This window comes from Taudactylus pleione, unplaced genomic scaffold, assembly GCF_031769625.1.
Source record: "Taudactylus pleione unplaced genomic scaffold, aTauple2 ptg000055l, whole genome shotgun sequence".
Taxonomy (NCBI): Eukaryota; Metazoa; Chordata; class Amphibia; order Anura; family Myobatrachidae; genus Taudactylus; species Taudactylus pleione.
The window spans coordinates 12,280,989-12,297,061 of record NW_028284457.1 but is presented as its reverse complement, the minus strand read 5'-3'; the positions used below and the strand labels follow the sequence as shown (position 1 = coordinate 12,297,061).

General features: G+C 43.4%; 1 protein-coding gene across 1 annotated transcript in view; it reads right to left on the bottom strand.

The window, feature by feature from the left end:
* GPRIN3 (GPRIN family member 3) overlaps window positions 1-15,730 on the bottom strand; it is a 111,413-nt gene extending 95,683 nt beyond the window's left edge. Inside the window, exon 1 of the mRNA XM_088464475.1 lies at window positions 15,671-15,730. The gene's annotated coding sequence lies outside the window, so the exon portion shown is untranslated. The remainder of the gene's footprint in view (window positions 1-15,670) is intronic.
* Window positions 15,731-16,073: the final 343 nt, after the last annotated feature.

Sequence of the window (16,073 nt, the reverse complement as noted above, 5' to 3'; positions counted from 1 at the left end):
CCAGAATGTGTGCTCCATTAATGACACCATCTCGCACTAAGGTTTTGCATTGCCACTTTACTACCCTATCTTTATCTTGGCATTTTAAATTGTGAAAATTGGCACAAAAGTAGGAAAATATTACACATTACCAAAAAGTAGCAGAACAGAAAAAGTAGCAGAACATTATCAAAAAAGTAGTAAAGAACATTATGACAGTCAATGTTGAGATTATCCATAACACTGAGAAGGAAATAAATGTAAACACTAAACAGATGCGCTAGTATATAAATGCAATCCTATTACATTGAAAGCAGCAAACACTAATGAGGGACCCTGCTTACCCTCACAGTTAAAAGAAGGAAAAAAGTGATATATTATATACTGTCTGTGCTACTATATGACATAAAAATATACCATAAAGAATAAGAAATAAAGAATATTGACAAAGGAAGTTTCTCTAATATGCCGGCTGCACGACTACAAATAAGAAGTAAACGGCCACCGGAGCTGACAATTGTCCACAGTGCACATGAGGGTTTAACCAATAGGGGAGACAACCTTCACGTGTTTCTCCTTAGCAGAGGTTTTTTTCAAAAGGATGGGATTACCTTCTCGGAGGTCTCATTAAATACTAACCACAGCCAATCAAAACATCTAAAATAATTAACACACCTGTATGGACAATCACCACATGATTCCAAACATATACAGCTCCTCGGATAAAAAGGAACCAAAAGTTCACATGCATATATATAAATTGATGAATATTTATGTAGTATAAGTAGAATCAGAATCACAAGATTATAGGTCTGATATGTTAATGCTTGAACCTGAAAATGAACTTGAGCTAAAGAAATGGGATATATGATCAAAACTACACTATAATAGATGCATTTATAATAATTGCCCCAATCTAGTAAAAAATGGAAGAAAGAAAAAAGGAAGTATATACAATCAGGTCCATAAATATTGGGACATTGACAGAATTTTCAGATTTTGGCCTCTAGTCACCACCACAATGGTTTTGAAATGAAACAAACAAGATGTGCTTTAACTGCAGACTTTCAGATTTAATTTGAGGGTAATTACATCCAAATCAGGTGAACGGTGTAGGAATTACAACAGTTTCAATATGTGCCTCCCACTTTTTAAGGGGTCAAAGGTAATGGGACTATCAACTCAAAAGCTATTTCATGGACAGGTGTGGGCTATTCCCTCATTATTTCATTATCAATTAAGCAGGTAGAAGGTTTGGAGTTGATTCTAGGTGTGACATTTGCATTTGGAATCAGTTGCTGTCAACTCTCAATATGAGATCCAAAGAGCTGTCACTATCAGTGAAGCAAGCCATCATTAGGCTGAAAAATCAAAACAAACCCATCAGAGAGTTAGCAAAAACATTAGGTGTGGCCATATCAACTGTTTGGAACATTCTTAAAAAGAAAGAACGCACCAGAGAGCTCAGCAACACCAAAAGACCTGGAAGACCAGGGAAAACAACTGTGGTGGATGACAAAATAATTATTTCCCTGGTGAAGAAAAACCCCTTCACAACAGTAGGCCAAATCAAGAACACTCTCCAGGAGGTAGATGTATATGTGTCAAAGTCAACAATCAAGAGAAGACTTCACAAGAGTGAATATAGAGGGTTCACCACAAGATGTAAACCATTGGTGAGCCACAAAAACAGGAAGACCAGATTAGAGTTTGCCAAACAACATCTAAAAAAGCCATTACAGTTCTGGAACAACATCCTATGGACATATGAGACAAAGATCAACTTGTACCAGAGTGATGGGAAGAGAAGAAATGGAAAAGAACTGCTCATGATCCAAAACATACCACCTCATCAGTGAAGCATGGTGGTGGTAGTGTCATGGCGTGGGCATGTATGGCTGCCAATGGAACTGGTTCCCTTGTATTTATTGATGATGTGACTGCTGACAAAAGCAGCAGAATGAATTCTGAAGTGTTTCGGGCAATATTATATGCTCATATTCAGTCAAATGCTTCAGAACTCATTGGACGGCGCTTCACAGTGCAGATGGACAATGACCCGAAGCATACTGCAAAAGCAACCAAAGCGTTTTTTAAGGCTAAAAAGTGGAATGTTATGCAATGGCCAAGTCAATCCCCTGACCTGAATCCGATTTAGCATGCATTTCACTTGATGAAGACAAAACTGAAGGGAAAATGCCCCAAGAACAAGCAGGAACTGAAGACATTTGCAGTAGAGGCCTGGCAGAGCATCACCAGGGATGAAACCCAACGTCTGGTGATGTCTATGCGTTCCAAACTTCAGGCTGTAATTGCCTGCAAAGGATTTGCAACAAAGTATTAAAAAGTGAAAGTTAGATTTAGTATTGTTTAGTTTGTCCCATTACTTTTGGCCCCTTAAAAAGTGGGAGGCACATATAGAAACCGTTGTAATTCCTACACCGTTCACCTGATTTGGATGTAATTACCCTCAAATTAAATTGAGAAACGTTGGCTATACATTCAGGCTGTGTTTCCCTTTGTTGAATTCTTGAAAGTCCTGTGAGTGCCACCGCTACACTTTTTTCTTGTTTGGAGGACATAAATCCCCCCAGGGGGGGCACCAAGTTGTATTTTCATGGGGAGTGCCGGTTTGCTGGACTATATATATATATATTAGGGGTGAGCGGGTTCGGATTTCTGAAATCCGAACCCCCCCGAGCCCCCCCGATCCGAGTCCGATCCGAGTCAGGCTCGACTTTTCCCGCCTGACTCGGATCTGACATCGAGGCAAAACGTCATCATCCCGCCTTCCGAGTCTCGCGGGTTTTGGATCCTATATAAGGTACCCGCGTCGGCGCCATTTTCTCACTCGGCTGTGGACAGTGAAGAGGGAGGGTGGGAGTTAGTGCTGTGTAGTGTAGTGTAGTGTAGTGCTGCTGTTGTCCACTACTTCAAAGTCCATAGGGGCTGGCTGTGTTGTGCTGTGCTGCTGTTGTTAATAGGGGCTGTGTCCACTACTTCAAAGTCCATAGGGGCTGGCTGGACTGTGTTGTGCAGTCAGTTCCAAAGTCCTGTGCAGTGTCCCAGTCCTAAAGGGGTGCTGTAGTGTTGTCCAGGGGGTGCTCTGTCCATCAGGGGTGCTCCCCCCAAGTGCTAAAAAAATAATATATTTTCTGTGTTTGTGAATTGTGTGCGCAGTAGCCGCACGTGCATCAACAAAGTAGTGCCAAGCGTGCGCCTGTGTCATAAGTAAAGGGCCGGCTGGCTTGACCGTTAAGGGTGCTGTAACCCCCGAAAGTACACTCCAGTCCAAACCAAAAAAAAAATTATTTTCTGTGTTTGTGAATTGTGTGCGCAGTAGCCGCACGTGCATCAACAAAGTAGTGCCAAGCGTGCGCCTGTGTCATAAGTAAAGGGCCGGCTGGCTTGACCGTTAAGGGTGCTGTAACCCCCGAAAGTACACTCCAGTCCAAACCTAAAAAAAAATTATTTTCTGTGTTTGTGAATTGTGTGCGCAGTAGCCGCACGTGCATCAACAAAGTAGTGCCAAGCGTGCGCCTGTGTCATAAGTAAAGGGCCGGCTGGCTTGACCGTTAAAGGGTGCTGTAACCCCCGAAAGTACACTCCAGTCCAAACCAAAAAAAAATTATTTTCTGTGTTTGTGAATTGTGTGCGCAGTAGCCGCACGTGCATCAACAAAGTAGTGCCAAGCGTGCGCCTGTGTCATAAGTAAAGGGCCGGCTGGCTTGACCGTTAAGGGTGCTGTAACCCCCGAAAGTACACTCCAGTCCAAACCTAAAAAAAAATTATTTTCTGTGTTTGTGAATTGTGTGCGCAGTAGCCGCACGTGCATCAACAAAGTAGTGCCAAGAGTGCCCCTGTGTCATAAGTAAAGGGCCGGCTGGCTTGACCGTTAAAGGGTGCTGTAACCCCCGAAAGTACACTCCAGTCCAAACCAAAAAAAAATTATTTTCTGTGTTTGTGAATTGTGTGCGCAGTAGCCGCACGTGCATCAACAAAGTAGTGCCAAGCGTGCGCCTGTGTCATAAGTAAAGGGCCGGCTGGCTTGACCGTTAAAGGGTGCTGTAACCCCTGAAAGTACACTCCAGTCCAAACCAAAAAAAAATTATTTTCTGTGTTTGTGAATTGTGTGCGCAGTAGCCGCACGTGCATCAACAAAGTAGTGTCAAGCGTTCGCCTGTGTCATAAGTAAAGGGCCGGCTGGCTTGACCGTTAAGGGTGCTGTAACCCCCGAAAGTACACTCCAGTCCAAACCAAAAAAAAAATTATTTTCTGTGTTTGTGAATTGTGTGCGCAGTAGCCGCACGTGCATCAACAAAGTAGTGCCAAGCGTGCGCCTGTGTCATAAGTAAAGGGCCGGCTGGCTTGACCGTTAAGGGTGCTGTAACCCCCGAAAGTACACTCCAGTCCAAACCAAAAAAAAAATTATTTTCTGTGTTTGTGAATTGTGTGCGCAGTAGCCGCACGTGCATCAACAAAGTAGTGCCAAGCGTGCGCCTGTGTCATAAGTAAAGGGCCGGCTGGCTTGACCGTTAAGGGTGCTGTAACCCCCGAAAGTACACTCCAGTCCAAACCTAAAAAAAAATTATTTTCTGTGTTTGTGAATTGTGTGCGCAGTAGCCGCACGTGCATCAACAAAGTAGTGCCAAGCGTGCGCCTGTGTCATAAGTAAAGGGCCGGCTGGCTTGACCGTTAAAGGGTGCTGTAACCCCCGAAAGTACACTCCAGTCCAAACCAAAAAAAAATTATTTTCTGTGGTTGTGAATTGTGTGCGCAGTAGCCGCACGTGCATCAACAAAGTAGTGCCAAGCGTGCGCCTGTGTCATAAGTAAAGGGCCGGCTGGCTTGACCGTTAAGGGTGCTGTAACCCCCGAAAGTACACTCCAGTCCAAACCTAAAAAAAAATTATTTTCTGTGTTTGTGAATTGTGTGCGCAGTAGCCGCACGTGCATCAACAAAGTAGTGCCAAGAGTGCGCCTGTGTCATAAGTAAAGGGCCGGCTGGCTTGACCGTTAAAGGGTGCTGTAACCCCCGAAAGTACACTCCAGTCCAAACCAAAAAAAAATTATTTTCTGTGTTTGTGAATTGTGTGCGCAGTAGCCGCACGTGCATCAACAAAGTAGTGCCAAGCGTGCGCCTGTGTCATAAGTAAAGGGCCGGCTGGCTTGACCGTTAAAGGGTGCTGTAACCCCTGAAAGTACACTCCAGTCCAAACCAAAAAAAAATTATTTTCTGTGTTTGTGAATTGTGTGCGCAGTAGCCGCACGTGCATCAACAAAGTAGTGCCAAGCGTGCGCCTGTGTCATAAGTAAAGGGCCGGCTGGCTTGACCGTTAAGGGTGCTGTAACTCCCGAAAGTACACTCCAGTCCAAACCAAAAAAAAAATTATTTTCTGTGTTTGTGAATTGTGTGCGCAGTAGCCGCACGTGCATCAACAAAGTAGTGCCAAGCGTGCGCCTGTGTCATAAGTAAAGGGCCGGCTGGCTTGACCGTTAAGGGTGCTGTAACCCCCGAAAGTACACTCCAGTCCAAACCAAAAAAAAAATTATTTTCTGTGTTTGTGAATTGTGTGCGCAGTAGCCGCACGTGCATCAACAAAGTAGTGCCAAGCGTGCGCCTGTGTCATAAGTAAAGGGCCGGCTGGCTTGACCGTTAAGGGTGCTGTAACCCCCGAAAGTACACTCCAGTCCAAACCTAAAAAAAAATTATTTTCTGTGTTTGTGAATTGTGTGCGCAGTAGCCGCACGTGCATCAACAAAGTAGTGCCAAGCGTGCGCCTGTCTCATAAGTAAAGGGCCGGCTGGCTTGACCGTTAAAGGGTGCTGTAACCCCCGAAAGTACACTCCAGTCCAAACCAAAAAAAAATTATTTTCTGTGTTTGTGAATTGTGTGCGCAGTAGCCGCACGTGCATCAACAAAGTAGTGCCAAGCGTGCGCCTGTGTCATAAGTAAAGGGCCGGCTGGCTTGACCGTTAAAGGGTGCTGTAACCCCCAAAGTACACTCCAGTCCAAACCAAAAAAAAATTATTTTCTGTGTTTGTGAATTGTGTGCGCAGTAGCCGCACGTGCATCAACAAAGTAGTGCCAAGAGTGCGCCTGTGTCATAAGTAAAGGGCCGGCTGGCTTGACCGTTAAAGGGTGCTGTAACCCACAAAGTACACTCCAGTCCGAACCAAAAAAAAATTTATTTTCTGTGTTTAGCCGCACGTATATATCAAATCGATATAACATAAATGGAGGACCAAACTTTCTCCGATAAAAATAAAATAGAGAAAGATCAAGAACCACTTCCTCCTAGTGCTGAAGCTGCTGCCACTAGTCATGACATAGACGATAACATGCCATCAACGTCGTCTGCCAAGGCCGATGCCCAATGTCATAGTAGAGGGCACATACAATCCCAAATGGCAAAGTTCAGGAAAATGACCTTGAAAAAGACATTTAAATCAGCTGAAGAGAAACGTAAACTTGCCAATATGCCATTTACGACACGGAGTGGCAAGGAACGGCTAAGGTCGATCCCTAGTATGTTCATGACTAGTGGTTCAGCTTCACATGACGATGGAAGCACTCCTCCCACTAAAAAAATCAAAAGAGTTAAGCTGGCAAAAGCACAGCGAAGAACTGTGCTTTCTAAGAAGATATCACAAATCCCCAAAGAGAGTCCAAGTGTGGTGGTGGTTGCGATGCCTGACCTTCCCAGCACTGGACGGGAAGAGGTGGCTCTTTCCACCATTTGCACGCCCCCTGCAAGTGCTGAAAGGAGCACCCACAGTCCACTTGCTGATATGCAAATTGAAGATGTCACTGTTGAAGTACAACAGGATGAGGATACTGGTGTAGCTGGCGCTGAGGAGGAAGTTGGCGAGGAGGATTCTGATGGTGATGTGGTTTGTTTAAATCAGGCTCCGGGGGAGACAGTTGTTGTCCGTGGGATGAAAAAGCCCATCACGGTCATGCCTGGGCAGAAGACCAAACATTCCACCTCTTTGGTCTGGCAATATTTCTATCCAAATCCGGACAACAACTGTCTTGCCATATGTACCATATGTAAAGGTGAAATAAGTAGGGGTAGGGACGTCAACCACCTAGGAACATCCTCCCTTATACGGCACCTGCAGCGCGTTCATAAAAAGTTACTGTCAAGTTCAGAAACTTTGGCTCAGACCGTAAGCAGTCCAGGGACACCTAAATCCCGTTGTCCTGTTGTATCCAAGCGCCTGCAAACCACACCGTCAACTCCCTCCTCGTCAATTTCCTCCTTAGTCAGGATCGGAAGTAGTCCTGCAGGCCATATCACTGGCATGACTGACTCTCCTATCCGGGATTCCTCCGGAGGATCCTGCATTGCTACGCCTACTGCTGCCGCTGCTGCTGTTGCTGCTGCTGCTGGGAGTCGTTCATCATCCCAGAGAGGAAGTAGGAACACCACTACTTTTACTAAACAATTGACCCTCCAACAGTCCTTAGCGAGGAGGATGAAGTACGACAGCAGTCATCCTGAAGCAAAACGTATAACTGAGGCCTTGACTGCTATGTTGGTGTTAGACGTGCGTCCGGTATCCGCCATTAGTGCAGTGGGATTTAGACAATTGATGGAGGTAGTGTGTCCCCGGTTCCAAATCCCGTCTAGATTCCACTTCACTAGGCAGGCGATACCGAGACTGTACAGAAACGTCAGAAAAAGTGTCCTCAGTGTCCTGAAAAATGCCGTTGTACACAATGTCCACTTAACCACGGACATGTGGACAAGTGGAACAGGGCAGACTAAGGACTATATGACTGTGACAGCCCACTGGGTAGATGTATCACCTTACGCAGCAACAGCAGCAGCGTCACCAGTAGCAGCATCTCAGAAACGCCAGCTCGTTACAAGGCAGGCTACGCTGTGTATCACCGGTTTCAGTAAGAGGCACACCGCCGACAACCTCTTAGAGAAACTGAGGGAAATCATCGCCCAGTGGCTTACCCCACTTAGACTCTCCTGGGGATTTGTGATATCTGACAACGCCACCAATATTGTGCGGGCATTACATCTGGGCAAATTCCAGCACGTCCCATGTTTTGCTCACACAATAAACTTGGTGGTGCAGAATTTTCTGAAAAGCGACAGGGGCGTGCAGGAGACGCTTTGGGTGGCCCGAAAAATTTCTGGCCACTTTCGCCATTCAGCGACTGCGTGCCGAAGACTGGAGCGCCAGCAAACACTCTTGAACCTGCCCCGCCATCACCTGAAGCAAGAGGTTGTGACGCGGTGGAACTCAACCCTCTATATGCTTCAGAGGATGGAGGAGCAGCAAAAGGCCATACAAGCCTATACATCCACCTATGACATAGGCAAAGGAGGGGGTATGCACCTGACTCAAGCGCAGTGGAGAATGATTTCCGTGTTGTGCAAGGTTCTTCAGCCCTTCGAACTTGCCACACGTGAAGTCAGTTCAGACACTGCCAGCTTGAGTCAGGTCATTCCCCTCATCAGGCTTTTGCAGAAGCAGCTGGAGAAAGTGAAGGAGGAGCTAAGACGGAGCGATTCCGCTCGGCATGTGGGACTTGTGGATGAAGCCCTTCATTCGCTTTGCCAGGATTCCAGGGTGGTCAATCTGTTGAAATCAGACCACTACATTTTGGCCACCGTGCTCGATCCTAGGTTTAAAGCCTATGTGGTGTCTCTCTTTCCGGCCGACACAAGCCTGCAGAGGTGCAAAGACCTGCTGGTGAACACACTGTCAGCTGAAGCGGAACGTGACACGTCAACGGCTCCTTCTTCATTTTCTCCCGCAACTGGGGCTGCCAGGAAAAAACTTAGGTATCCTAAGCAACCCGCTGGCGGTGATGCAGGGCAGGCAGGACCAAGTTTGGACATCTGGTCCGGACTGAAGGACCTGGCAACAATTTCTGACATGTCTACTGTCACTGCATATGATACTGTCACCATTGACAGAATGGTGGAGGATTACATCGGTGACAGCATCCAAGTAGGCATGTCAGACAGTCCATACCTGTACTGGCAGGAAAAAGAGGCAATTTGGAGGCCCCTGTACAAACTGGCTCTATTTTACCTGAGTTGCCCCCCCTCCAGTGTGTACTCCGAAAGAGTGTTTAGTGCAGCCGGGAACCTTGTCAGCGAAAGGCGTAGGAGGTTGCTTCCACAGAATGTGGAGAAGATGATGTTCATCAAAATGAATTATCAGCTCTTCCAGGGAGACCAGCCTCCAGAAGGTACAGAGGGACCTGTGGTGGTGGATTCAAGTGGGGACGAGTTAATACTTTGTGAGGATGAGGATGTACACACTGAAGAGGGTGAGGAATCGGTGGATGAGGAGGATGAGGATGACATCTTGCCTCCGTAGAGCCAGTTTGTGCAGGGACACATTAATTGCCAGCTTGTTTTGTGGGGGCCCAAACGAACCAATCATTTCAGCCACAGTTGTGTGGCAGACCCTGGCGCTGAAATGATTGATTTGTTAAAGTGTGCATGTCCTGTTTATACAACATAAGGGTGGGTGGGAGGGCCCAAGGACAATTCCATCTTGCACCTCTTTTTTTCTTTGCATTATGTACAGTTTGGGGCCTAGTTTTTCTAACTGCCATCCTGCCTGCCACTGCAGTGTCACTCCTAGATGGGTCACGTGTTTGTGCCGCCCACTCGTGTCGCTTAGCATAGTCATCCAGCTACCTCGGTGCAACCTTTTGGACATAAAAACACTATTGTGAGGTGTGAGGTGTTCAGAATAGACTGGAAATGAGTGGAAATTAAGGTTATTGAGGTTAATAATAGCATAGGAGCAGAAAAACCTACAAATTCTGTGATTTTAGCTGTTTTTATGCTTTTTTTCAAAAAAATACAGATCCAAAACACAAAACCCAGAACCCAAAACACGGAAGGGTGGTTTTGGCAAAACCAATCCAGATCCAAAACACGAAGAAAGATCCAGATCAAAAACCAAAACACAAAACACGAAAAGTGGCCGATGCACACCCCTAATATATATATATATATATACAGTACCAGTCAAAAGTTTGGACACACCTTCTCATTCATTGGTGTTTGTTTATTTAACTTATTTTCAACATAGTAGATTAATGCTGAAGCCATCAACACTATGAAAAAACACATATGGAATTATGTTGTAAATAAAAAAGTGTTAAACAAATCAAAATATGTTTTATATTTTATATTTTAGATTCCTCAAAATAGTGCCCTTTTGCTTTGATGACAGCTTTGCACACTCTTGGCATTCTCTATCCATTTTGTAATTGTTTTTATCATAATCTATTTGACTGCAGTCAGTAGGTGAATGTATTAAATAAATTGTATGCCATAATTTTTATGGTACAGCTCCTGGGACATTTATTTCTTATTCTTTATGGTATATTTTTATGTAATTTACTAGCGCTGACACTATAAAATATATCAAGACTGACAAGGTTAAAATTATGTTGTCACACATTGTTGTGGTTCCCAAACTTTTTCAGCTTGAGGCACCCTTATGGTACCCCTAAGGCAAAATAATTACTAAAAAGTCCCATTTTTTAAGTAGTTGAGTCAAAATAATGTGATAAGTATTTAAAAAAGAAAGCAAAAAAAAGAAAAAGAAAAACTGTGCTATTCTTACCCATTGCCCCCTCCGACTCTCTCATTGCCCCCTCTGTCTCTCTCCCATTGCCCCTCCATCTATCTCCCTTTACTCCCTCCATTTTTCTCCCTTTGTCATCTGCATGTGTCTCCCTTTACCCCCTCCATGTCTCACCTTTTGTCCCCTCTATCTCTTCCTTTGCCCCCCATGTCTCTCCCTTTGCTCCATCCATGTCTCTCCTTTTTCCCCCTCCATGTCTCTCCCTTTGCTCCATCCATGTCTCTCCTTTTTCCCCCTCCATGTCTATCCCTTTGCCCCCTCCATGTCTCTCCCTTTGCCCCATCCATGTTTCTCCATTCACCCCTCAATGTCTCTCCCTTTGCCCCTCTCCATGTCCTCCCCTAACTCTTAGTTGTGATCACCAGCGCCTTACTGCAGCATCATTTCTCAGATCAGACACTACTCCTGTCTGATCTCCTACAACGCATTGTGCTGTAGGACCCCATACAGCAACTGGCAGCCTTAGGATTCACTGCCTGTTGCTTTACAGTGACAGCTCTCCCCCCACTCATCGCAACCTCCCATCCGCCACTCCACTTTACCCTGCACCGCCAATCCCTTTCCCACCAGTGCAAAAAAAATATTTTACACAAAAAAAAAATTCCCGGCGTATTTAGGCCACTGGCCGCTGCGGCACCCCGGTGGCACTGCAGCATCACAATTTGGGAACACTAGATCACTGCATTATATCTACAACATGATTTCCCATGTTTAATTGCATTGTTAGGCTTATGGATAGACAGCAACATTGAGTAGTCTTAATGCTCTTAGCTACTTTATGCTAATTTCCTACTACTTTTACGCTAATATTCTGCTACTTTTTTGCTAGTTTTAGCTACTTTATTAGAATTATCACAATTTTATTGAATATTTAATATACACAAACAGGAATCATTTGAGAGAACTCGCACATAATGAACGGCCGATAATATGGTGCACCAATGTATCCATCGCTATTGTTCGAGATAAAGGGGTCTTTGGCACAATTTTAGCAAACCTTAGTAAAGACACACCTATGGAAGTATTTGTCGAATATGTAGTACTATTAATCTGACGGGGTTGCTACCACAGACAAAGCTATAAAACTTAACAATTTTAATAACATAACAGCACTTAAAATGTACAGAGATGTGAAGAAATAAAAAATCATGATATTAAACACTTAGTGACTGTGTGTCCTTATATATCAATTAATTGCAGAATGAAGACTACATAATGATTGCGGTATGATACCTGAGGACATTACCTTGGGTATTTTTAAAATAATATTCAATATGCATAAACATAATCTTATTGATAATATCATATACATTTGCCTTTTCTAATGCATAGGACTCAGTAGTGACTAGTATAATAACTAGGAACTAGTATAATAATTTATCAAATAATTTCTTAAAGGGACATACAGCCAACAATATAACAATCTTTATTTCTTCAAATATCTGTACCTGTTCATTCTTATTTTTGCTGTGGTGTTATTAAAATAGTTATTAATCATACATAATAGATTGTAAGCTTGCGAGCAGGGCCCTCTTACCTTTATGTCTGTCTGTTTTATTAATGTTGTTTCAAATTGTAAAGCGCAACGGAATATGCTGTGCTATGTAAGAAACTGTTAATAAATAAATAAATAATAAATAAACATTAGGTTAATAAATAAATAAATAATAAATAAACATTAGGTTTTAAATCCTAAGTGCACCACTTACAAACATTTCTGTTTCTTGTGTTTGCTTTGTACATTACAGAAACCTGTAGCTGCTTCCACTCCCTTTCCACTAACTCCCTGTTTTTCCCATCCTACTTCCTTCTTCCATCAATGTACAGTACAAGTTGTCTTGGAGTTACCTACTGCTCTAAATCTCATGCATCCTTCCTTACCTCTCCTTGTATAGTTACAGTATCTCATTTCCTTCCCTCCTAGTATGTATCCCAGTTCCAGACCTCATATGTCCAACTGTTAATCAGCTGTTCTGATAAATGCCTTTGCCGGGATTTGTTTGGGTACCCTTCAAACAGACTATTTATGCAACTTATTTTGTCCAATTTAATCTCTATAATATACTTTACATGAATACTATATTATACACGATGTATATGGCTAAACATGTTAATGACTTGTTATTTTGTTATTGTTATGCATATAATACTGATTGACTTTTACAAGAACCTAAATGTAATTTAATTTGTCCTGTCTATACTCTGTACTAGTATGCTATTAAATTTGTTGACTGTGTATAAAATATTGTTACATAATGCAATTCAAACTTGTAAATTACACTTACCGACTTTCTTGTCGCCCCCTTCAGGAGGTGAAGCCAGGTCGATGCAGCAGAGGGCATGGCGGCGACATAGGTGGGTGGTGTGGGGGTGTGATGGTGCGATTGCATCATCGAGGTCCGGCTCCCACTATACAATGATGGGGGGCAGGGCAACGATGATGCGATTCAGCGCAAATTGCGTAATCAGCCCCCTCCGGTCTGTACACATTTGCCAGGTAAGTGGGGTTGGGTTGTGGGAAGGTGGCGGCCAATCCATGAGACTTGCCCTCTCTTGTGAGCAGTCGATTTTAGGAGCCTTCTGGCCATTATGGGAGAGTAGGCAAATATGTTGTAAATGAGTTTGCTCAAAAGGTGTCTCTTTGAATAAATAAATAATTTGATTGATTGATGATCTTAACAACTGATGAAGATGATGAGGCACTAGGGGTAAATGGCAGATCTAGGGTCGATAGTGCACAATCCATAACCCTATTATGTAGGGGAACAAAAGCAACATTCTCTGTCATTAATGTCCCTGGTTTATACAACAATGCTCATGTACTGTTTAACACAGCCGTAACTATACTTTTTGGTGCCCTGTGCCAGAAAGAGCATTGGTGCCCCCCTATTTTGCAAATAGGGATATAATGCACCCAAAAAAGGGGCATGGCCTCATGGGGAAGGGCCAAGGAAGAGATAGGGGAAGCCAGGAGATCCTGGGGATAAAATAAGAGGAAGCTACAAGTGAGAATGATAATAAACAAAAAATTGACAGGCCCAAACAGCGCCCCCTGCCCTGAGGTGCCCTGTGTCATGGCACAGGTCACACCACCCTAGTTACGGCCCTGCTGTTCAATCTACATCAACAGGCTGGGTGTCATCTCCGTGTGCAACTATTAAGAAATAATGCAAAGAATTCTTGTTCATTTGCTGCTCCTCTGCCACTCTGTTCTAGCCAGGAAATGGAAGACTCATCATCCCATTTTCTTGCAGGAACTTAAAAACTACATTTGACATGTTGCAGGCATGGAGAAAATAATATAATATCTACATATTATAGAGGGAATAATCAGGCAGGGCTGTGTAGGATGATGAAAGGCACATTGACAACAACAAAGGCTAATCCCTTATCCAAAGTCCAAACTCCATGATCATCTTTTGGAAACAAAATCAAAACCATCACCTAAACACAGGGTGGTTCACTTATCTCTAGTTAGAAGATAATTAAACTGTTATCTAATGAACTGCTTTAATTGTTTTGTCTACTGTAAATTAAGAAAGTGTAAGAATAGCAAAAGGCTGTATTTAAGTCTGATGGTGGTTAAATCTCCATTTTAGTGTAAGTGTTATGTTGTTTTTAGGTTTAGGTGTTATTGAGGGTAGGTGATTGACAGTAATTTATTTAACTAATGGTTATTGAGGGTGGTGCTAAAGGGGTGGGCTTTATTTGTTTATATAAAGTTAGGATCAACTGTTACTGGGCCACTTTTTCCTGATCGTCTCCCCTCCTGTCCACCCTGTTGTTTGCTGGTGTGGCAATTTTGTCATGGTTTTAGGTGACACTCCACTGATAAAGTTTCTCCTACTGGGGATTGATGACACCACCCGACTAGCAAGCCAAAACAATAAAACTACCTTCCCAAAAATTGTATAGGTCCTCCTTGTACTACCAAAACAGCTCTGACCCATCAAGGCATGGACTCCATGAGACCTCTGAAGGTGTGCTGTGATATCTGGCACCAAAATGTTAACAGAAGATCATTTAAGTACTGTAAGTTGTGAGGTGGGGCATCCATGGCTTGGACTTGTTTTTCCAGCACATCCCACAGATGCTTGATTGGATTGAGATATGGGAGAGTTTGTAGCCCAAGTCAACATCTTTTTGTCATGTTCCTCAAACCATTCCTGAACAACTCTTACATTTGGCAGGACACATTATTGTGCTGAAAGAGGCCACTGCCACCAGGGAATAATTATGCCATGAAGGGATGTACTTGGTCTGCAACAATGTTTTAGGAGATGGTTTGTGTCAAAGTAACATCCACATGAATGCCAGGGCCCAAGTCTTCCCAGCAGAACATTACCCAGAGAATCAGGCTGCCTCTGTCTGCTTGCTTTCTTCCCACAGTGCATCCTGGTGTCTTCTATTCCCCAGGTAAATGATGCATTTGGCCCTCTACACGATATAAAAGAAAATGTGATTCATCAGACCAGGCCACCTTCTTTCATTGCTCCATGGTCGAGTTCTGATGGTCACGTGTCCATTATAGCCAATTTCAGCAATGGACAGGGGTCAGCATGGGCACTCTGATCGTTCAGCGGCTACACCCCATATGCAGCAAGCTGTGATGCACTGTTTTGACCTTTTTTTTTATCATACCCAGCATTAACTGTTTCACCAATTTGTGATACAGTAGCTCTTCTGTTGGATCAGATGGGCTAGCCCACCCATTGATAGGTGCCATTGTAACAAGATAATCAATGATATTTGCTTCACCTGTCAGTAGTTTGTTATTGCTGAATGGTGCATGTGGCAGGGTTAAATATAGTGTCTCCAGCTAGTCCCACATGTCCTGACTTGGTTGGAAAACACCTGCCTTGGCTTGACTGATCAATTAGAATAGAAAATACCTTTGTATTTTACTCAGTACATGAAAACCCTAAACGGTTCTAAATATAATAACCATAGTAATAACAACTGACAAGTGTTGCCTAGTATTTTATTAGAATGCTGTTTATACATGCACAATTTAGGAAACGACTATAAAGCAAATAGCAAAATAAACTAACCTTTGGTTAAAACCATGACTGGATTTAACCCTTAGCTGCTTTACAACCCTCCGCTTTCCCATCACCACACAACGTTTTGGTCCCAACCTCCCCCACGCATCATCTGCATAAAAGAAATAAGTATGATAAATCAATTTATTCTACCAGAAATGTAACAGATTTTAAAAAATTGTGAAATTATATTATAAGGGGGAGTCTACAATCAATGACTCCCTAGGCCTATGTGAACATTCCACAGATCCAAGCCAGGGTACATGTGCATTGACAGCACTGTAAAAAAAAAAAAAAAAAAGAATGAAAAGGGGGCAGGGACTTTTAGTCCCTCTATTTGCCGCACCATATATAATAGTTTTCCATAGATAGTTTTTTATAGATGTCCCCCATACAGGCTCACACACATACA